The sequence below is a fragment of the Ochotona curzoniae genome, unplaced genomic scaffold (assembly GCF_017591425.1).
Source record: "Ochotona curzoniae isolate NIBS_2020 unplaced genomic scaffold, NIBS_Ocur_1.0 scaffold_4812, whole genome shotgun sequence".
In the NCBI taxonomy this organism is placed as follows: Eukaryota; Metazoa; Chordata; class Mammalia; order Lagomorpha; family Ochotonidae; genus Ochotona; species Ochotona curzoniae.
The window spans coordinates 1,085,453-1,109,939 of NW_024467124.1; the positions used below are offsets into that span (position 1 = coordinate 1,085,453).

The 24,487-nt window shown below is 39.1% G+C and overlaps 1 protein-coding gene across 3 annotated transcripts in view; it reads right to left on the reverse strand.

The window, feature by feature from the left end:
• The window catches only part of PTPRM (protein tyrosine phosphatase receptor type M), a 773,655-nt gene that overhangs the window by 142,298 nt on the left and 606,870 nt on the right, over positions 1-24,487 (reverse strand). The gene's annotated exons all lie outside the window — the stretch shown is intronic.

Consider the following 24,487-nt stretch of genomic DNA (forward strand, 5'->3'; position numbering starts at 1 on the left):
GGGAGGCACTGAAACATTAGACCATATGGGTAATCTTTATTATCATTTCCAAATGACACATAATCCAAATGCTTTCTTGCCTGTAGTTATAATCATCTTCTAATTTCATACTTTGAAGGCAGAAGGGTTTCATTAATAAGTTGTGCCCTTTATTGCTCAAGTTGTTAGAATGCAGATACAGTTTTAAATGGAGAAGTGAACGCCATTAATAACAATTTAGGCAGTGTAAAGTGAAGATATGGAGAGGCTAGTCAGTGTGACCCCTAGAGTCCCCGGTGGCCTGCTCCTCTTGCCACATACAGACCTGACCATAAGGGCTCTCAGTCCTCAGCAGCCATGCTGGTGTGAGAGTGGGTTTGGGCCCCATGGTTCTCACGAGCAGTTCTGGCAGGGGCAGCCCAGCCCCCGTTTCGACAGCTATACTCAGAAGAACACATTTTCTCTTCAATTCCCTATCTGCCAGTTCCCTGGAAAAGCAGTTCGAGGCCAGGTCTCCTCAGCGACACTGAAGAGGAAGACTGAGATAATTTGCTCCAGAAGTCAGGTAACACGCCCACTCACTGCTTACATTCATTTGTTTTGGACTGATCTAAGCTTCATTATCGTTTTTTTGTTCTGCCTATAACAAACAGGTAGAGCCAACTTCCCGAGGCTTCCTGCCTGAACTCCTCCAGCGCTACAGATGAGGAAACGCCCACCCATACTGATCTTGCACTGCTGCTGCTGTTGTTCCGGAGAGTAAAGGAGATGTACCACTTACAATACACCAGGCTTCTATGGGAAAACATCTTTCACCTTCCTACACTTTCATATGCAGGAACTCATTTCAAAGATGCCCCACTGAGCATATCATTGCTGATGGCCCCTAGCCATGTGACAATTCCATTTGGGACTTCTGAGACCATGCTCAATTCAAAGAGAGATCTAGTTAAGGGAACAACCTGTGGTCACAACCATCACACAAATACTTTATGTCCATGAACTTCCTTCAACATGTGGTTCCCAGCATCCTCAGCAAGCCTTCCTGCTTTAACCTTTAACTTCACTGCTTTAACCTGTCATACTTTGTTCAATAGATATCCCAAATGCAATTGTTTCACTAGTATCAGCCAGGTAATTTAAGTGAAGAAAGCTGTATGAGACACAAGACAGTGCTGGAGACATCAGGAAAAAGGGGCAGCAATGACTTAGCACTGATGCCTCTGTCACTGCAAGTTTGAGGAGAATCTTTAGAAATTCAGATTTTATGTCACATCTTAATTTTCAAGTGTTATCAACTAGTTCAAATTTCAAGATAAAATATAAAATATTGTGTGGCCATTTGTGGTTCTTCTTTCAAGAACTGTCTATACTAGTCCTTTGCTCCATTAACTGAACTAGTTTTATTGTTGTTGTTGAACTGTTTGTCTAGTTTTGCTTTTGTGGATTGTACTTTCAGGATCTTATCCAAGGAATTATCACCTATCCCAATGTCCTGAAGTATTTCTCCTACGGCTCAGCTCCTTCTACAATCTTGTAGTTTCTTGTAGTTTCTTTACATTTTGGTCTTTGATAAATCTTGAGTTTATTTGTATACAAGGTAAGAGGTAGGGATCCAATATCATCCTTCTACATGCATGCACCCAATATTCCAGAACCACATACTAAAAAGTGAACTGTTTTGTCAATATGTGTTCTTGGCACCTTTGTAAAAAATCAGTTGGCTCTCTGCATGTGCATTTACTGATGGGTTCTCTCTCTTTAGTTGATACATATACAAATTTTTATGTTAGTACAATGCTGTTTCAATTGTTATAGCTTTGCAGTATGTTTTAAAATTAGGTATTTTGAACAAAATTGGAAATAAATTTAACCAAGGATCTCTACAATGAAAATTATGCAACATTGATGAAAGACTTACACAAGGACACAAAAAAATGAGAAGATAATCCATGCTCAATTGGAATAATTAGATCATTAACATGTCAATACTGCACTTAGAGCAATCCATAGATTCAATACAATCCTTATCAAAATGCTAATGGTATTTTTACAGAATTAGCAAAAGTGATCATGAAATTCATATGGGATTACAAAGATCCATAATAGCCATTGTGATCCTGAATCAAGTTGGAACACTGTGTCTCACATCTGTACTTGTTTTCCAATTAAAATCTATCAGAAAATCTTTGTGATCTAAATGAGATGATCTTCTATGGAGGAGAAAATACTAAAATTAAAAAAATTTTCTTAGAGCTTTACTTAAGACATCAGTAAACTTATTTCTCATTTTGATGTTTAACAAATGGTTTGTCTGAAATATTTAAATTTGCAAATTGTGAACTTGTACATATGAATTTTGAAGGTCCTCAGCAATAGAAAGAAGGCTGTTTCCTATTAAAAATCCTCAAATGGACCATGAAAAAAATCAAAGGCCACAATGAAAGAACGGAGCTTGTAAAAACAAACAAAAAAGTCCTAATTAGGTGAGGAATGTCAGCCTAGACTCATCATTGGTCGGCTGGAGCCCTGCTAGTCCAATACGTGTCTGGCTCCTGCAGCCCTTTCTGGCTCCCGGCTGAGGCAGCAGTGACGTGTCGGGTCTGAAGTAAGCCCAGGCCCCTGTCCTACATCCATGGGAGCCATTGCTTCCCAACCTGAAAATCACAAAGACTGAATAAAAAATAAAAAAATCCAAAGCCTGTGGGACAACTATTATGGTGTACGTAAGTGCAGTGGGGCTCCCAGAGGAAGTAGGAAGGACCAGAGAATATACATGAAGGAATAATGACTGTTTTCTCAAAGAAATCTCAGAAAGCAAACTATGCCACCAGGAAAACGCACAGAACACCAAGCAGAATAAACACTCCTACTCACGTGTAGACAGGTCACATCTCAACTGCAGAGAACCAAAGAGTAAGGACAAATAGAAAAAAATGAGCGGGACAAAGCATCTTGCCAATATAGGAGCGAGGGTAGACATTTAAAATATTTTTAAAATTCCAGTTATATACAAGAAAGGAATTACATTAAAGAAGAAGACACTGAAGATAAAATTAAAACATTTATAAAGTAGTAGATATTTGTTCAAAATCATAACAAAATATTTGATGATTACAGCTTCTGTACAATAAATGAAATGAGACAAGTGATACAAGAAAGGAAAGTGAGTGTTTTCTTATGATGAAAAGCTGAATTATCTGTGAAATGGTACAGGGTTGATGAAGGATGTACGTGGGAGTAGCTTTAAATATATATTGCAATGCCTAGAAAAACCACTGAGAAATTTTTTTAAAAGTCGAGGAAAAGCAAGAATGTGGTATATAAAATATTCAACGAAAACTACAAAAGGCAGAAACAGGATAGGAGACAAAAATAAGAATGAAAAAAAATATGGCAAGAAACATCAAAAAAACAATAGATAAAAATATAGCTATATAATTAATGTATTAATAACAACTTAATATATTACATAGAGACAAATTAAAAATCAGATAAGAGTAGATCAAAAGATAAAACCCAACTATATGTATCCATAGGAAAGCTACTATAAAGATACACACAGTGAAATTAGAGGCAGAAGATGTGCCACGCCAACACTAATCAAATGAAAGCTGGGAAAATCTGTATTAAATTTAGACAGAGGACTTCAAGAGGAATTATTGGGACACAGAAGGACATTATATAATGATACAAGGATTAATCCTCAAAGATGTCTTTTAAAATTCAGCACCAATAACAGAACACTGAAATACACCAGGCAAAAAAAGTGGCCAATTCTCAAGAAGAAATAGATGGATCCATTACAGTAGTTGGTGACTTCGAAACTCTTCTCTCAGTAATGGACACTTCTAGTGGAGGGAGCTTGTTGCCAAAAATCAATAAGGACATAGTTAGAACTCAGCAGCACCGTCAGCTGCATGTAACTGGCATTTGCAGGATATTTTATCCAACAACAGCAGAATACAGATTCTTCTCTAGCACACAGAGAGTATTCACCAGAATATACTGCATTAGGAACCATATAACACATCCCTAAAAGCATCTAAAACAGCAAATCATACAATGAATTGTCTCAGGTGACAATGAAATTAAACCAGAATTTCAGTAACAGAAAGAGCTGAAAATCCCAAAACACTTGAAGATCAACAACACACTTTAATAACACACAGAACAAAAAAGAAGTCTCAAGAGAAACGTAAAAAGTATTTTAAACTAAATCAAAATGAAAGGATCATTTATCAAAATTTGTAAGATGCAGCAAAAAGGTGGTTAGAGGGAGATTTATAGCACTGAATGCACACATTACAAAACACAAAAGGTCTAAAATCGATAATGCAGCTTCTGTATGGGGAGTTGGGGAAAGAATATCAAATTAAATCTAAAGGGAAGAGAGGAAAATGAAATAATAAACATTAGTGCAGAAATCAATGAACTGGAAAACAAGAAACTGATAGAAAAACAAAAAACAAAACCTGAAATTTGTTCTTCAGAAAGACCAATAAAATTGATAAGCCTCTAGCCAGACCGCCCCCAAAAAAGGGAGAGAAAACACACATTACTACTATCAGAAACTCAAGAGTGAATTTCATTACAGATTAAAGGTTAATGATACTATGAACAATCTGTGCCTATAAATTTGATACTCTTGGAAGAAATGGACCAATTCTTTGAAAGATATAAATTACCAAAGCTCACAGAAGAAACAAACCATTTGAATAGGCTTTATTTATTTATTTTTTTTTAAGAAAGCAAATCGGTAACTTAACCTTTTGAACTGAAAGTCTCATGTTTAGATGAGTTTGCTGCTGAATTTTACCAAACGTTCAAGGATGGCATCGTGTGATTCTATGCAATAGCTTCCATAAACCCAAGGAATAGTTCCTAACTCAATCTACCAATCCAGTATCACCTTACTAAAAAATCAGACAACAAGTTATGAGAAAAACTAACCCATTATCTGTCATGAACATAATGCAAAAATCTTCAACATAATTTTGGTAAGTTGAATTCAACAATTTATAGAAATAATTCAACATCACGATCAGGTGAGATTTATTTCAAGGACTCAAGCTTGTTCAACAATTGAGACTCACATGTGCGATACCCCATATCTACCAGCTGCTAAAGAAAAAAAAAACAGATGCAGGAAAAGCCTCTGACAAAATCTGACACCCAGATTTGATAAAAATTTTATATGATTTATAAAATGTATACAATTTATAAAAATCTATGAAATTTTAACTGTATGATAAAAATTTTAGCATACCAAGAATACCAGCAATAGTATACCAGAAAAATTTATGAAATTTTTATCATATGATAAAATTTTTAGTATACCAGGAATAGAGGGAAACTTCTTCAGCTTGATAAAGAACATCTACCACATCACTATGGCTAATATTTTCCATAATGTTGAGAAACTAAGAGCTTGTTCATTGAGCTCAGGAATATTAGAAGCATGCTTTGTCTCTTTCCAATATCCTATTGGAACTCCTAGGTAATGCAACAGGAAAGAGGAGGAAATTAAAAACATAGAGATAAGCAAGGAATAGAACAGCTTTTGTTCGTAGATGGCATGATTGTCTATTTGGAAAATCACAATCACAAAAAGCGCTTACAGCTCATAGTTATAACAAGGTTGTGCAATACAAGGCAAATATGCAGAAGTCAATCTCTTTCCTATACACTGGCAATGAACAGCTGGAATATGACACTAAAAACATAGTGTGATCACACCTTCATGTGAAATAATTAAGTGTAAAGTGAACCCATCTTATGTGAAAAAAATGACTAAATTCTGATGAAAGAAATAAAAACTTACATAAATTGGAGGCTCAATACTGTCCGAATGTCAGTTCTTCTCAATTCCATCTCAACTGACTCTATAGTCAATTCAATCCCAGTGAAAATCCGACCAATTTGCTTTTTAGTTATCAAAATAATTCTAAAGTTTACACGGAAAGGTAAAGAACCCAGAAAAAAATAACACCATTAAGAACACCATGGGTGCACCGACTCTATTCACTTTCTTGAACATTTTATAAAGCTATAGCGATCAAAAAGTCTTTTGTTGACAAATTACAGACAGAAAAAGAAGATACAATAAGAGACCTAGAAAAACACACTCAACTGGTCTTTGACAAAGTAGCAAAGATCATAACACAGTGGAGCAAAATTAGGTGTTTTTGCAACAATTTGTGCTAAAACAAGTAGACATCTGCACACAAAATATGAATCTGGACACAGACCTCATAATCTTTACAGAAACTAACTCAAAATGGATGAAAGCTCTAAGTGTCAAAGCAAGATGATTAAACAGATAACACAAGGAAAATGCAGCAGGCTCTTTGGCACTGATAAAACACCAAAAGCTTGATCCATGGAACAAAGAGTTGAAGATGGAACTCATTAAAATAAAAAAAATCTCTGCTCAGTGAGGCAGAGGAATGAGAAGCTAAGCCATCATCTAGGAGGAAATATTTTCAAAGAAGGTATTCAATAAAGGACCGATATCCATTAAATGCAAAGAACTAAAAATAACAAGTGGTGAATATTTGGCATGTAGTAGTTAAGACACACCTTGGGGATTCTAAGTGCAAGTCCTGGCTCATCTGCTGAATCCAGTATCTAGCTAACATGCACCCTGTAAAGCAACCGCTCATGGCTCAAGTAGTGGAGTATGTGTCACTCATGTGGGAGGACCGACACTGAGGTCCCAGTGTCCAGCTTTGGTTTGACTTAGCCCCCACTTTCTGCAGAAATTTTGGAAGAGAACCAGTAGATGTATGATCTTTCTCCCCGTATCTTCATTTTGGCTTTTCCATGAAATTAGAGAGGGAGAAAAAAACAAAAAAACAAAAAACTCTACAGGACTACAAACAGGATTAAAAACTAGACCAAAGACTTTACCAAGTATTTCACCAAAGAACCTATGAAGATGGTAAATAAATAAATGACAAGATGCTCCACATCATTTTTCATCAGGGAAATGGAAATTAAAGCAGCAACGAGACACAAGTACACAGTATGTGTATGTTAGTATGGCCGCAATCCAGAACACTGACAACATGGTACTGGTGGAAGACACGGAGTAGCAGAAACCACCTCTTCTTGTTGCTAGCAGGAAGGCAAAAATGACACAGCCATTTTAGAAGAGGGTTCGGCCATTTCTTACAATAATAACACATTCTTACTCTTGCAGTTGCAGTCCTTAATATTGACTCAAAGGTGCTGAAAATGTCTTTTCACAGAGAACACCGCACATGGATGTTTACAGAAACTTGATTCATTCCTGCCCAAACTTGGAAGAAACCAAGATATACTTCAGTATGTGAATGAATAAATGAACCTTGACACAGCTACATAATGGAATATTATTCAACGCTAAAAGGAAATGAACTATCATATCCTGAAAGGACGTAGAGGGGGAAAAAAAAACTCCCATTATTAAATGAAGAAAACCAACCTGAAAAGGCCATGGACTATGTGATTTCAACTCTCTGACATTGTAAAAGTGGCAAGACTAGGAGGAAATAAACACATTAAGAGCTGCTAGGAGTTGGGTGGTGGGAATAATGAATACCTGGAGCAGAAGGGCTTTCAGGTAGTCAGATTATTCCTTAGGATACCATTATGGAGGATAAATGTTGCTACGGAGTTGTCAAGATCTGTAGAATAATTGGCACCAAGAGTGAACTCTAATGTGAACCTTAGATGCCAGGGGAAAATGGTGTTTCACTGTGGGCTCATGGATTATAGGAAATGTTCTACTATGGTGTGGAATATTAGCAGTCCAGAAGGCTGTCTGTGTGAGTTTTCAGAGTGTATGGGAACTGCATTTTCTCTTCAGCTTAGCTGCAGACTAGACATGTTCTAAAAATAAGATCTATTATAAAGTTTCAATACTACCTAGAAAAAATTAGTTACAAAAGCTTCATTGGGTCCAGCACAGTGGCTACATTGGCTAATCTTCCACCTTCAAGCACTGGGATCCCATATGTGTGCTGGTTTGCGTCCTTGCTGCTGCATATTCAATCCAGCTTCCTGCCTGTAGCCTGGGAAAGCAGTGCAGGATGGCCCAAAGTCTTAGGACCCTGAACCCACATGGCAAACCCAGAAGTGGCTCCTGGCTTTGGATCAGCTCAGCTCTGGCTGTTGCAGCCACTTAGGAGTGTGAATCAGTGGATGAAAGATCTTTCTCTGTATCTCGCCCTCTCTGTGTAAATTTGTCTTTCCAATAAAAATAAATAAATCTTAACAAACTAGTTAATTCCCTAAAATGAGGAACATTCTAGTTTGTAATTCTAGTTTTATTCTAGAAGGTGGGAAAGGAGAGAAATAGGAGATAAAATTCAACTGAAAGATTGTTACACTTCACACTCATTATCCCCTAATACTTCTAGAGTAAAAGTTAAAAAAACAACTTGCACATTATTAGTGATGTGACATGTGTAAATCAATCAATAAAAAGTCAGGTGAAGACTGACTTGTGCTCTGTGAGGAGCTTCGGGACAAGTAGCTATCAATTAAGAAAACAAGTGGAACTTACTGGAGGGAGGGCTCCAGCACCTTCTCTTCCAGTTCTGAGACTGGAGGAAGTCTCCTTTGTGAGCAGAGCAGACCAACAGGCACTAGTGAATCACAGAGTAAAGTACTCAAGGGGCAGCCTCAGCATGGATGCTACATCCCAATCTTGGTTTAGTGCCACATGGGGTTATAACACACAGCTGTCCCCATCCTATCATAGATCCTGCCATGAAGACGGTCACTGAGAAGGGCTGACTTGAAGAACAGGTGTTTCCCAACAAAAAGATATCTTCATTTAGAAATAATCTTTCGTTAAAACATTACATCTATGGGAAATTACCTATAAATGTGAGAATGAATGGGCAAAACGATTTGTGGTCCTGCTTCTACAATGAAGTGTGTCTAGAGTTAATTAAGGGCTGGGATAGTAGCTGGAACAGAGAAGAAGTTTTAAATTTTTGTCACAGCAGGGATGAAATCACCATTGGTTGACTCAGGGAATGCATACATTTCATCAAATTGTCAGGAACTAGCTAAATAAAGCTAACAGACATAGGGGCTCTCACTTCAAAGATAAACTTGTAAGAATGACTAATAATGTCGTTTTTAGCAGTAAACTTTCAAGGAAACAACACAGTGATCTAACCATTGTTTCAACTCAAAAGAACTAGCACTACAACAGCGGCGAGAAACCTGCAATGAAAATGAAAACTAGAAAAATGTATGTAGGGATTCTGATAAGCCAGATATGTTATTATAATGGCCAGTGAAGAAATGACTACCATTTAAGTATCCCTTATCCATAATACTTGAGACTAGAAATGTTTTGTGTTTTTATGAGTTCTAGAATATCTGTACAAACTTAATGAGATATCTTGGGGTTGGAGAATAAGCATAAACATAAAACACATTTATGTTTCATATATACCTTATAAACAAAGCCTGGAGGTGATTTTTTGGGTAATATTTTAAGTTCTCTTGATTTTTGGCTGCAACCTGTCATATGAAATTGAGTATGGAATTTTCCATCTGTGGCTTCATCCTGCCGCTCAAAATGTTTAAACATTTTTGATTTCATATTTCTGGATTAGGAATGCTTAGCCTAAATGAATATTACTATCTTACAGATAAAGATACCGAGGCCTAGTGCTGACATATTTTTGAGGTCACATGACTACAGAACTTCAAACACTTGGCTCTAGCTTCCTATGTAGAGATAAAAATCTTCTCTTTGAAGTGGTGATGGCATTATTAGCCACATTGTATTAGTTGCTTATGTCTGTAAATGAAGGTTAGTCTTCTACCTGGGGGTTTATGGTTGTTGAATGAAGCAACATGTTCTTCTGCCATCACTAATAGTATCGTAACTTCAGAAATCTATTCAGTCTCTCACTTCTAGACACAGTGTCATGGTAGACACTCGCCTCCCATCTGTTTCCTGTTCTTCACTAACTAGCTAACTGGCATATGTTTATTAATTTTAAGACATAGTAAGGTGTTTGTCTTTGTTGGGTCTCTGCCCATAGGAGTTTAGCTGCTGATCACAGGATGAGGCAAAAGGACTACCAGGAAGCTGGCATTGCTTAAGAAGTCAGAGAGAAGGATTTATACTTACTTACTCTGCCCTGCTAAGAGGTTTGAAACAGACTTATCTAACATGTCCCCTTAGATAACATTTTTGCTTTAGATGATCTGGCATGGGTAAAGATGTCACAGATGTTTTGTTGGCAGCCTGGGTGTGTGCAAATGAAGACACGTAAGGATGAAAAGAAGCAAAGAACCACGTGGAGCCCCTCAGAGAGCAGCTGTCAGGTTCACTCTTGGTACATGTGTACACTTAAATGCACACAGAACCATATGCATCTCAAACGGAAGAGGCTCAAATGATAGACTCAAATTTAATAAAAGTATCTCCCCCAAATTTACGAGTTGAACAGGAAATACCTGCTAATGAATAGCTTTCATTTTCTTAAAAAAATAAGTTGAAATTATATGTAGGATGACTTCTGACCACTTCAAAATTATCAACAAACATCTTATATCTCTCAGAGGAGTTAGAATGAGTAAGTGGATTTTTGACAACTGTGTTATTTACTGCCAATGAAATTCATGGGTTGGTAAATTAAATCTATATATTAGAAAAATTCAGCTCAATATCCTTGTATATTAAACAAATTCTGTTTTAGAATTAAAAATGTTATGCATAGAGCCTGCTATTTTCTGTAGCATACCCGAGTATTCAAAGTCTTAGTAGAGTGTTTGGTGGGAAACACTTCCCACTCTTTAATTCTGAGGGAAAATCTGATTAGTAAGCGTTTTCCTTAAGTAGTTTGGTGGCCACCGATTGTACCTTCAGCTAACAGGTGTCTGACTATGTACACAGCTGATGCGTAATATTTACCTAGGAGCTTTAACAAGACACCTGTTTTCCTCTTTCTTTACTTGGGCATTCCCTGTCCAAGAATAGTAATGGCTATATCGCAGGTCCAAAACAAATATCTCTGTTCTTATTCTGCCTTCTTGAATAATCAGAGCATTCTATTTCTTGATCACGAAAAAAAGTTCATGATGAACATATCTATGTGTAAACGAGAAGTTTGGTGGTGGCAGGCAGACTGGCATGCACTTGACATATGGCCCAATGACCCTGAATGCTCCTGAGCTCAGAGCTTGGTAATGAAGCACAGATTTAATAGCTTACTCCCATGTGCTACTTATTTTTAAGTTGTATAAAAACTTTGAGGGACCTGGGCAGGAAACACATAACCATTTCATGCATATAGATATTTTTACCTTTAACTATTGCTTAGTGATTCCTAGAGTATGAGCATGTCCACTAAAGTTCATGTGTTGCATATTTAATCCCAAGATTCATATGCTAGCACTTGGAGGAGCAACCTTTAGCGAATAATCAGGATCAGATAGGGCCTAAGCAGTGGGATCACACCTTGATGCCAGTGGTTTTATGAGAAGAGTAAGAAAGACTCAAGTTAGTGTATCTGTTGAATCTCTATTGAATACCCATTATATTACAGCAAGCAGGCCAAGGCTAGAATGTTGGATAACAATGGAAAAAAAACTACAGCAGAGATGAAGAGGAATTAAAAGACCAAACAACTGCAATGTTTTCTCTTATAGGTTTTCTTGTACTGGTCATTACTACTGTAGTGGCCTTGGAGGAAAAGTTTCAGGTTAATCCCATCATGCACTTGATGGTCCTTCCCTCTCAGTACCTATCTTCATAGCAGCCTTCCCATCTCTCTCTCTGTTCCCTTTTTACCAAACCTTGTTTCTCCTCTTTCTCTGCCCCTTCCACATGTGGCTCTTTGGCCTGGGAGGCATGGTGAGGACTCTCAATTGCAACAGCAAGTCCAGGTAGGAAACTGGGTTCTTTCAAATGAACATTGCTTCAGGACCCAAGTAAGCACATATGCTCTGTCCTCCAAGATCCATTTGCAGATGGATCCCTTCTGACAAAAATATCCTCCATTTGGGAGTAACTCACAGCTCACATGAGCACCAAATGTAATTTCCCAAACCAGCTGAAGATTTTTAAACACTAAAAAAGGCAGCCATAAAAATAATAGATGCAGTACCTGTCATCCTTAGTAATATTTTGTTTAGTTTTATTTCTCACATCAGAGCTATATGAATCCAGAGGGACCGGAACTACTGATGGTACAAGAAATATGGAACTGGTATATCACAGTAGAGCAAGATGGGGATAAAGTGACATTAGTGATAGTAGGTCCCAGCACATTCCACGTGTGAACATTATCTTGAAATTTAATGGCTTCAAAAATGTCACTTTAAAGCAAAACTAAATCGGTGTACTGTTGATCCTCTATCAGACTATAAATACAAGTGAGAATAAGTGATTTTAATGCATGTCATTTGGAATGATCCTTGATCCTGTTTGTTAAGCTCACTAAATATCTTAGGATTCCTGTACCTAATAAAAATAAGATGAGCCATTGATATCAGCACATAGGAAAACAGGAATCAAAAGAAAAAAGCTTAAAAAGCAACAAACTACCTATTCCAGATTCTTTAAGCATTAATATTATTATGAGGTCTAGGTGGCTATTTAACTATCCAAGAATCATGGATTGACATTGCAGTGCAGTACAGTGGACTCCTGCAGTGCCAGCATCCTATATGGGCATTCAGCTCCTGGTTGCTTTACTTTCAATCCAGTTCCCTGTTAATAATCTGCAAAGAGCAGCAGAGGATGGCTTAACCCTGCCACCCACATGTAAAACTCAGAGAAGGCTCCTGGCTCCTGACTGTGGCCTAGCTCAGCCCTGGTGGTGGCTGTGGCCATTTGGGGAATGAACGAGTGGGTAAAGATCTCTCTCTCGCCCTCTCTCTCTCTCTGTGTCTCTATTTACCCACAAGTCCCTAACTCTGACTTTAAAATAAATAAACAAACTCTTGTCAAAAACCCAACAACCTCACAAACATATAGAATGGAAATCTAATGAAGATATTCGGTTCTATGTAAAAAAATATAACTGCTGGTTCATGTATGCAGGGGCCAATACAATCTGTTTCTAAAAGGACCCTGGTAATGGGTAAGTAAAAGAGAGTGTTTCAGAAGTATAAACTGTAAACTGTAACTCCAGAGAGGATGTCACACTGTGCTGAGTCTCAAGTTCATTCACAGGGCAGAATGACTCCTCAAAGGCATCCACCTCTTAACCTTGGAACCTGAGAAAATAGGACAAAATGGAACTAAGTTTATATGCTTATTGGGGAATGGTGTCGTGGGACAGTGGGTTAAGTTGTTGCCTGCAATGCCAGCAACCCATATTGGAGTTCCAGTTGGAATTCTGGATGATTTGCTTGAGATCCAGATACCTGTTAGCATGTTTGGGAAGGCAGTGGAGGATGGCTTAGGTTCTTAGGAGACCCTTGTTACTCTGTAGGAGATTAGGATGAAGTTATTGTTTCCTGGCTTCAGCCTGGCTCATACCTAAAGTTGCAACCATCTGCAGAATGAACCAACAGATAGAAGATCACTCCCTATTTCTTTTCCCTTTGTATTTTCCAGACAAAGAGAGAAAAGAAGAGGAGAGGAGAGGAGAGGAGAGGAGAGGACAAAAGAGGAGAAGAGAAGAGAGGAGAAGAGAAGAGAGGAGAGGAGAGGAGAGGAGAGGAGAAGAGAAGAGAAGAGAAGAGAGAAAAGTCTTTGAAATATAAGGAATTTATCCTAGGTTATCTGGGTGGAGTGATTAAACCATATGACACCTTAAGAGGTAGATAGTGGTTCTGAACTCTTAACCAATCTTGCTGGCTTTCACAAGGGAGAGACCAACAGCCCAGGAACACTGGTGGTTTTAGAAGTGGGAAAAGGTAAGAATATGGATTCTTCCCTAATGTTTCCAGAAAGGAACCCAGCCCTGCTAATATCTTGACTATGAAGTTATCATTCAATTTGAATTAAATTAGCAAAGTTGAATAAGCTTGTGATTTTCCATTAATCCATCAAGACCTGCATCAATTTCCAAAATGTTTGCCAACTTATTGAAAATACGACAACTTATAATTTGTTGATTTCTATTTATTTGAGTCTTTGTGAAGTTACATTTTTCAAATGTGATTTAGCCAAGCATTCCATTCTTTAGTTGTTGAATTAAATTTGTGTTATCTATTGAGTGCATGTCTTTTCTTACTGAAAACATAAACTAAAACTCTAGCATGAGGTATAGAAATATGTGTTCCTTGTCAAAAGAAAAGTTGTTTTAAATTTTGTCTGTGAGATCTTTTGCTTTGAGGAACTTAATAATTTTGAGGTACTCAATATACCAAGTATATTTATTGTTATAGTATTTTTCCTTTGTGGAAGGCAAAGATTTTTCCTTATATTTCCCTACACATTAACAACTGGTGTCTTTCTGGTGAAACTGGACAAAGGATGTAAGTTAGATGTTGACATGTCAGATGCAGCAGTTGGATAAGCAGACAGTGGTGAGTTAAAGACAGAGAAATTGGTTGAGGAAAGTAGAGAAGCAATGGTTGACTCGGCTCAGGTAATTATCTCTTGAAGTCAAATTTCAGTCTTTAGATGTCATTTTCAAGTAAAAAAAAAAAACAGGCTTTTTGATAAATGATTAATATTAGGCACATGCCAGGCAATGTACAAGACAAAGTGAGAATATACACTGAGCCAGATGCTCCAGGAGTACAGAGGCACATCTAAAGTACAAAAGAGACAACTGGAGTGAGCTTCCATTGGCCAAATATGAACTCCTTTGGACATTCCAACACTAGCTGCTATAAATATTCAAACACATCCCATAAAGTCCTTGAGTTCACACTGACACTACTGGTCATCTTACAAAATCTCATGGTATGAATTCATGTTGAAATTGACAAGAGGAATGCATTTTAAACAGCTATCTTGAATTTCGCATAGGAACTGCATTTCATGGTAACCAGAAAGTGAGAGAGGGAATGACACTTCATCAATACAGTAGGAATGACTGCATTAAAGTGACATCATTTTGAAACTGCTAACAAAATAATGGATTTAAGCAATCATCATCAGTAGCTTAAAAAACTATTAAGTAAAAGGCTGATGCAGAACTTTATAATGAATGGATGAGATTGGCAAAACCACAAGCCACACTAATCAATCTCAGCAGCATGTACCTTATGGTATAATAGGAGGCACAAGACATTACTTATGATTGATTCTCACTAAAAACTAGAATCTTAAATCTCACGAAAACTCTAGTTCTGTCCTGAGTACATAGCAAACAGAGATGTGTTAAATGTTAAATGACACTAAAAGAACGTATCAGCAAGTTCAGACTTGGTAAATTTCACAGGGTGTATGGCTCATTCAATAAACAAGCTAGAGATGGAATATACTATTTCGCATCACAAGAAAGAGATCATATAAGAACAGTTAGATGATTCGTTTGGGGTCACAAATAAATCAGGTAGGGACTCCAAACAAAAACCCAGGTCTCCACTCTTTTCATTCAATCCTACCTGTATTGCTTTGAACAAAGCCACTAGCTTGACAGGCTCAGAGTCAGAATCAACTCTCACATGGGCAGTCTGGTTCTTGAGGTTCAGTGGAAATTCACAGAGAAATGAATGCAAATACACATGCCCTATGATATCACTGAAGAGACTGCTGCAAAGCAGAACTCAAAGAGCAGCTCGGAGGACACTAAGCAACACTCAGCCTAGTGGTTATGATGCTCAAATCTCACTTAGAAAGATGTCTGATACCTGGTTCTGGCTCTGACTGTGGCTCCTGACTTGAGGTTCCTGCTAATATCGGCTGAGCAGCAGGGCTGGTGGTCCAATAACGGACTCCCGAACGAGAGACTTAGATTGAGTTCCCAGTCTCTGAGCACTATGAATATTTGAGGAATGGACCAGAGCATGGGATCACAAGTGTGTGCATTCTCCCGCTGCCTCTCAGACAGAGAATCTAAATAAGTCTTAAGACTGATTTTTGAAAACAGAAAAGTAACCAGTGTTTCATCTTTAAAATGGTCTCCCTTTTCCCAACTGATGTCTTTCCTCTTTGCTTATGATTTAAATAAACTGAATCTCCTTAGGTGACGGCTTCATGATTATTAGAAGCAGACAACACAGACACAAAACACACTTCCTGCAATGCACTATGACTTCAAATTATCCTTCCCAAAATCATTAGCATTTTAGAAAAATTGGGTTTCATTATTAAAGCAGCCATCTGCTGATCTGGAAGCTGGGTGGAGAAGAGCGCTAGCAAATTTCAGGGGCTATGGATTCAGTGGGGACTGAATTTTGTTTTTAATTTCTGAAGCAAAGATAAAGACTCTTCTGGCCCAGTATGGTGACTTAGCAGCTGAAGTCCTTGCCTTGCATGCACTAGGATCCCACATGGGCACTGGCTCTAATCCTGGCGGCCCAGCTTCCCATCTAGCTCCCTGCTTGTGGCCTGGAAAAGCAGTCTAGGACAGTCCAAAGCCTTTGGGTCCCGCACCCTCTTGGGAGATGTGGAGGAGGCTCCTGGTTCCTGGCTTTGGATCAGCTCAGTTCCAGCTGTTGTGGTCACTTGGGAAGTGAAACAGTGGACTGAGGATCTTCCTCTCTGTCTCTCCTCCTCTCTGTATATCCGCCTTTCCAATAAAAATAAACAATCTTAAAAATATATAAATAAATCTTTAAAGAAAAGATAAAGACTCAAACATCTCTCTCACCAAGGAATTCAAATGTAATGGCCTATCTTGTGTCATGAGAGGAAAGTAGAAGGCATTTGAAAGGTCTTCTTGCATATACTATATACTAACACACCTGCACTGATAGAGACTAATGGCTTTACTTAATTTCAAAACACCTGTTCCCCACCCCTACCACATCATATTAAATGACATACCAGCAGACAGAGACTGGCTATACGTCAAAATTTATACCCCATAGAGCTGTTGTCTTAAGTAATTTGAAATGGTCAAATTTTAGAAGGAAGAAACAGCAAAAAATTAAAAAAAAAAGAGCCCCAATTATCTTAATCAGATGTAACTTCTCTTCCGGTCATGGAACTCTGCATGGTCTTGGTGCCTGGATGAGAAGATGTTGTTCAAGGGAGGGGTCTGAAACACAGGAGACTGACCTTCTATTAAGATTAGAAAAGCTGAAGACATTTCAATGCACAATCCAACTCCAGGCCTCTCACTTAAGCCTGCTTAACATTCCATTCCAACAATGTACAAAAAGTCTACAATGACTGTTATGTGATTATATATTCTAGAATTTGTAATTAGTCAATGAAAATTTATAGAAATAACTAAGGTATGAGCTGCCTATAACAAAACCCTGGTGTCATTCTAAAGGAAGGTGAAAAGTTGGTGTATCATCCTGACACAAGACAAGTTGTGCCATGCAGGAGAACAAAATGGGATGGCTTCAAACACAGACCAATGGATAAAGTTTAGTGCCAGGATATTTTAATACACCTGCACAGTCACTTTTTTTTTCCATAATATGAACTCCCATTAACTTTTAAAGACCCCCCCCTCACATGCAAAAATTTCAGTTTCTATTTGTATCAAATTAAACTTATCTTCCATTTCCCACCAAATTCTTAAAGTACCCTCCTAGGATATTCCATTTTAGGAAAACCAACTTTCATTTCTCTCTTATCTCCTCCTACCTGCATTTGCTACTCTCTATCCCCTAAACTCCTTATTTCACCACATTTGTGCCAGCAACCAGAAAAAAAAAGTCCTCCCCTTACTGGATCAGTTTCGGCTTCTGTTTCAAAGGTACTGAAACCTCCTAACATCTTGATTTCCTATCTGTGCAACTTCCAACGCTACAGGTTGATTTTGAATATGAAATGAAGTTGACAGTAAAGCACAGTTCCCGGTATTTTGGGAAATATGCCAGAGACATGAGGGAAAAATGAGAGAAAACTTCCAACAGCTTCCTGTGGTTCTAAACAACACCACTCTTTCTTCTTGATTATTTGGATACCTACAAAATATGTCCTTTGTTCTTTTCCAGTCTTTATCCATTCAGCAGTTGATAATCAACCTTGCCTGTGAGCAAGGACACTTGTGTTAGGTAAGTCGGGTAAATGACAGCACCAAGTACAAGGCGTTTCAACACAGGTTCAGGTTCATAGAGTACCAGGAAGCACAGGTGAGTACGTGACCACAATCTGAATCAGAATTGGGATCGCATTTTCCTTTGTGTCTATTCCTCCCCTACTTTTCTTGCACAATAAGCATCCTCTCAAATCTTCAACAGTATGGTTGGGTGAAAACAGAAGAAAATTAGATCAAGTGCAAGTTACGCCAAACATCTCTGCTTTTCTGAGACAAGATTTGTCTGCTCTGCCATCTGAATATTGTCACTTTGTTCACTGGGGTCTTATCTCTTAAGGGTTTTTTCAGAGCCCATTAAGGAATAAACTGCTTTTACTCTGATGGTTCTCATTAGTGGCTAATAAAGGAGATATGGTATTTAATCACACTGATCTGCGCATAAATGCTTACACTTAGTCGAAAGAAAAATTAGGTATTAAAAAAATCCAGTGATCTTGGGATAGCTAATTCAAGGGATGATCAAAGAAAAGCTCCAATTATAAAGGAAACCAGCAGTCATGGTCAGAAATGTCAAAACAGAAACCAAAGGATTAGGCTAAGTCTTTGCGACTTTCCACCTAAAGAGTACTCACTTAGTGGGCCCCTCCACTCAGAGAAACGTTCCAACCCTGTTAATGAATCTGTGGTATATACACATTTTGAAAAGCAGGGAGCATCTTGTGACCGCTTTGTGCTCTGTAAAAGGATCTTGATAAATGGGTTGCAACTTGCAATGTCTGCCTGCCTCCCACAAAGCAAGTTGGGTTGCAGCTGGAACAGCATGCATTCAGACCGAGTAAAATCTTTCTCTAAAATCATCACTCATAGATTCCACATTTTCTTGATCTGTTTTTCCCTTCTTGCTTCTTTAATAATTTCATGCTAAATTTTGCTGTTCTTGATAATGATCTCGTGATTCTACCACATAATGTTTCCTCAGTGAGCAGAAGAAATTAGAATTCACATGAAAACTGAGAAATCACTGACTTTATAAAGCACGTAGCCCAGGTGCTTCCAAGCTATCCTGTGAGAGGCACTGCCCCCTACTGAGTCCTGTTGATGGTCTTTCAGGGAGAGAAGCTTTGGTTGCTGTTGTTTTCTATGGCAGAGGGATGGAGCGATGCATGCACACAGAGCATGCGCAGAAGAGCTCCCATCCACTGCCTCATTCCTCACATGGGCCCAGAGCTCCATCCAGGAGTCCTGCATGTACGGCACAGACCCAGCTGCTGGAGTCACCATTCCTGCCTCCTGGGGTTTGCAGTAACAGGAAGCTGGAGTTAGCAGGCAGGAGGCAGTGCTGGAAACCAAACCCAGGCCCTTGGCTCTGAGACACAGGCATCTGGACTGCTAGGCCCAAAATGCACCCTAGAAGGAGACTTTTTAATCCTACTACTTCTTAAGAACCAACAGTCAGTGCACTTTTTTTTTTTTTTCCGGAAACCTTGGCCAGGGCAACCTAAACCCATTCAGGCTTAGGAAAGCCACTGGTCCCTACAAGAATCATGGCGAGCAATACCTGGGCAGGTGCTGCTGCTTTCCTGCCCTTTCCCCTTACACTCCCCTTTAACAACTGCTAGGGATGTCCCCTTCACCAAAGTGAGAAAGGTGAACACAGGGCCACAGGACATTTGGTCTTTGCTTTCCACACCATTCCTTTCCCATGGCTTCCGGTATCCCCCATAAAATGCGAGAGTTAATCTGTTTATTCAAAACCACCTACAGAAGTTGAGACAGTTATAAACTAATTGAGTGTGTCTGCAGTGCTGTCTTCTCATTCATCTTGCTTATTCAATTTAACTCCCTTAGTCTTCCATAACGCAGAGTGGTCCTGCTGCTGAAAACAGCCTCCCTGCAAGAAAGGCCTTGGAACAACAGGAAGCTAATGGCTTAACCATTCCTCTAAATTTGTTTGACAAAACTGACATTTAGTGCATTATGTCACATTGTGGGTAATCTGCAATTTACCCCTGGGCGTGCAGTGGATGCTCGTTTTATTTACCTCTCATAGTTAAAAGCGTAATTAATATTCCTCTCTGTAACAAAGATTAGAGATTTGACAAACATTGTAATTTAAATTCTCCATTATAGCAAACATTAAAATCAAACATCTTCCGCACGCCCCATTGCATAAAGGACACGTGTAGCTGTAATTTAACTTTTTAGTTTTTAATACCACAAACTAATTTCTGCTGTCAGTTTAATGAGCTGGAAAACACAAATCTTGCTGCTCTCTGTGTGGGCAAGGGCTGGGAGAGCCGAGCCGAGGAGAGCGAGCACACCGATTGCTTTCAAAACAGAGTTCCAACTGTGTCAAGCACAGTGTGCCTGCCTGTGTGACCCAGGAAGTGCAGTGTGATACCATGGGACCCCAAAACCATTTTAAAGGGTAAATCCTAGGCAGGAACCCGACACATTTCAAGAGAGAAAACCAAGAAATGACTCCGGCATTTTCTAAAGATGTGCATACGTGAATCATGTATGTTAATGTATGAATCCTGACTGCAGATCAAATGAGGCAACACCACTCCCCACTGATGTGTACTGAGACTCAGAAGTGGGCAACCGGGCCTTCACGACGCACATGAATGAGAGGATGCCTGCCTAGGGCATGAGGCAGGTAATGAGCTGGCCAGCTGGTGGAAGGAGTTATCAAGGAAACATCACCACTATTCCAATTCTTGCTCATTTTCATGAGACTCTCCACTTCATAAATTTTACGTGACTGATTAGAATTATTGTTATGTAGAATACCTTTAGGCAGCTAAAATGGCTCATTAAGCAAGGAAGCTAGCTGGGAATTATCGGTAATGGAACAAATTTGTACATCAGGAATCTGATGTTTCAAGGAAGAATGTAGGTAGGGTCTGTGTTGATATACCCCTGGTAGAGCTAGGAGCAGGAGGGAAGAAAGGCCTGGATCTGGGAGACGCGGGTGCCCCTGCCCCCACCTTGTGATAAGCAAAAACCCACTGACTTGCCGGTTGCTGTACAAGACTTCATTAGTCACTGCCAGCTTCAATCTGCTACAGTTATTTTGCATTCTGATCCCAGGAGGAAGTGAAATCTCTACTGCAATTTCAAGCTAAACCAAAGATAAACTGATTCGCTTTAGAAAACGACAAGCCAGCATGTCTCAACTTACGCCAACATCTCACAACACAGAGGAAAGGATGTGTAAATATTAGGAAACTTGCCACACCGTTGAAGGAAAGAGATATGTATTTCTAAGCAGAAGGTTCCCAAATGGACCCAGCATTCAACACTCCATAGGAAGTTGTTTCCATAGCCAGAGAATGGGAGAATTAAAAATATCACAGGTGGTCTAGGTGCATTTTGGCCAGTGACGGGCCACAGACATAATGGTGGGTCTCAGTAGATTCTGTGGCCTAGCGACACCTTAGCTGCCCTGCTCTGTGTCAGGGTATGCTTGAGCTCCACACAGTGATTCAATAACCCACTAAGGAGTGTTCCCGTGGCCTGTCGCCAGATGGGATAGCCACTGCCTGTAGTAGTCCAAGCCCAAGAATCCCCCGAAATTTCCTTTTGCCAGAAAGGGAAATCTTGCATTTGTTAATGAATCCCCTCTCAGCTTACTTGTAGGAGTCACATAAACACTTTAGATGACACTAATAGAACAAGGGTGAGTAGCATTAAAAGGAAAATCTATCAAAAACAGCATCCTTTCCTATTAAATGATGCATAATTTCAAAGAAAATATCAAGCAAACCCCATGGTACTAATATATCACCATATGACCCAGAGATGATGTATAAACTAGTTGGAAAAATAATGCAAATCAAATTATACTTGATATCTAAAAAACAAAATTTTCTGGCAAAAAAGTAACCAAATTAAGGGTTTGGCCTTTTAGGAAACAAAGCAAAATATAAAACACGATTGAAAACAGACTAAAACACTTATTTCCATTGTGATCACAACAAATCAAAGAAAACACTATCAAAAAGAAATAAATGACCAGAATATATGTTCCTGATCTTGTAGGATGTGACACAGATTAAAAATAGAAAAATCTGCTATCCCTATTATAAGGAGATATGATAATCCAGAACTGAATAAACTTATTATCCAGATGAATTAAAATAAGATATCATGATCCCTCCAAAGTGACTAATTCCCTTTATTCAACATTGTGTATCATGCAAAATTTGTATCATTCACATATTTGAAGTTACTGGGAGAATTTCAGAAACAAGAGAGGAGTGGTCAGGCAATCTTACTGGAAACAAGTAAAATCAAATGGCCAAAAGAGACATCGCAGGAGCTGGACAGAGAAAATCAAGATGAAGCTGCAGGTGCACTGGCAAGAGTGGCTTCTGTAGCACATCCTATGAACAACGTAAGGAGAAAGCAGAGAGGAGGCAGGATCGGGGGACTCTCAGGGAGAAGGTACACCCTGCTCATGCAGGTCAGGGACATGTTACAGGCAGCACTGGACCAAGGAACCCTGGTTATCAGAAGAGGTGCTGGGTGAAGGAAGCCACATGAGTTAGATTAAACTACACTGCACCTCTCCGACCCAGAGCCCAAGCAGTGAAGAGGATCCCAGGAGGGTCGTAATATCTGGTGGTTGTTTTTTTTTTTTTTAAGATTTATTTCTTTGCTGAAAGCTACAGAGAGAGATTAGATTGGAGCAGGGTGGTGAGAACTTCCTTTTTTGAGTTTACGCCCCTGATGGCTGCAAAGGCCTGCGCTGAGCCAAGCTGAAGCCAGGAGCCAGGAACCAGGGGTAAGGAGTTTCTTCCACACCTCCCACAAGGCTGCAGGGACACAAGCTCTGGGGTTGATTTCCCAGGGTATCAAATGGGCATTGCATCAGAAGTGGAGCCACTGGGACTTGAACCCGTGTCACAGATAGCCACTTTACCTGTTGTGGCTAGGCACCGGCCCCAATAGCTGAGCTTATTAAACAGAAAGGCTTGAATGGCCGTCTATCATGTTAGACACATTAGAAATAGGCTTAATAGACCTATTTCCAGGAAGGGAAAGTGCTTCTGTTGAAAGTGTCTTCATGCAGCCAGAGGAATGACAGCCTTTGAGAAGTTTCTACCAACCAATAGACAGTGAATGACAAACACTGTATCATGTTTGCTACTATCATTTTACTCTGTGGATATGCAGTGACTGGCATTGTATGCCTCTTCTTGATTCTGCTGTGGAACAGAGAAGTAACTGCTTTAGGCACGTCACATCTCCCTTCTTTCTATTTCTTTCCAGTATTCTTCCTTAACTGCTCATTGTCCTAATTTGTCAGAAACCCTGCTTTGGAGGGATGGAAGGTACTTTATCTTTATTCGTTTATCTGTTTGTATATTTTAATGATTTATTTATTTGAAAGGAAGAGTAACTGAAGGATAGACAGAGAGAGACAGACATCTTGCATCTGTGGTCCACCTCTGCCTGCAACCCCCAAAAGACCAAAACAGCCAGGGCTGGGCCAGAACAAAATCAGCCGCCATACACTTTTTTTCAGCATACATCTGCTGCTGCAGTCTCAGGCACAGGAAAGTAGTAGAGCAGCACGGATTTGAACTGGTGCCCATAGAGGATGCCAACATTGTGGGCCAAAGCTTAACCTGCTGCACCACAGTGCCAGACTCAGGGAAGCTATTTTATAGATTCCAACTTTTATCATTTATCCTATTTGCTGAAGGCAAATAGTGTGGTCAAAATTCTGTTAATCAAAGAAAATCAAACTTCGTCCTAAGGAAAAATGGACTTAAGTCATTAATAGAGATATTATGAATTCCATATGAGAAACACAAACCAAATGTTGAAAACTCAAAGTCTAGATTTAAATGCTCTGAGGGATAAAGCCAGTGCAATAAGAAAAATCCATCAATTAATAAAGAAAGCAAAATAAAAGCTATAAAAATCTAAAATTATCACTCGGTGCAACTGCTTTTTCCTTGTTTGCATGGGTAATAACCAAAGCTCTTGGCAAAAATTTAATAAATGGAATTGGAAATAACCAATGCTTAAACTTTTACAGTGCACTCAGACTCTGCCACCTAATGCTTATGACTGCTAGTTAATGCGGTTACCACGTTTTCACCAATACCAACTAAAACAGACTCTTGTTTTGGAGGAGTCGGAGGGGTCTTCATTTCATTCAGCGTCCTTGGTGAGACCTATGGCTGCCTTATTCAGCTTCTATGCACACTTCTGAAAAGCTGTGCCTGTAAGATCCTGCCTCCTGCTGTATCAAATGTTATCACCTAATGCTAGATACACTGATCTCAGTGCCTGATGCATTGACACTGGTATTTGAATTGTGGGAGAATCCCAGCATTTTGGGATTCTTTCTATCTCCACCATTTTCTTCTGAGTCTGGATTTAGAGCTGACACCACTAATCCCTGTGCC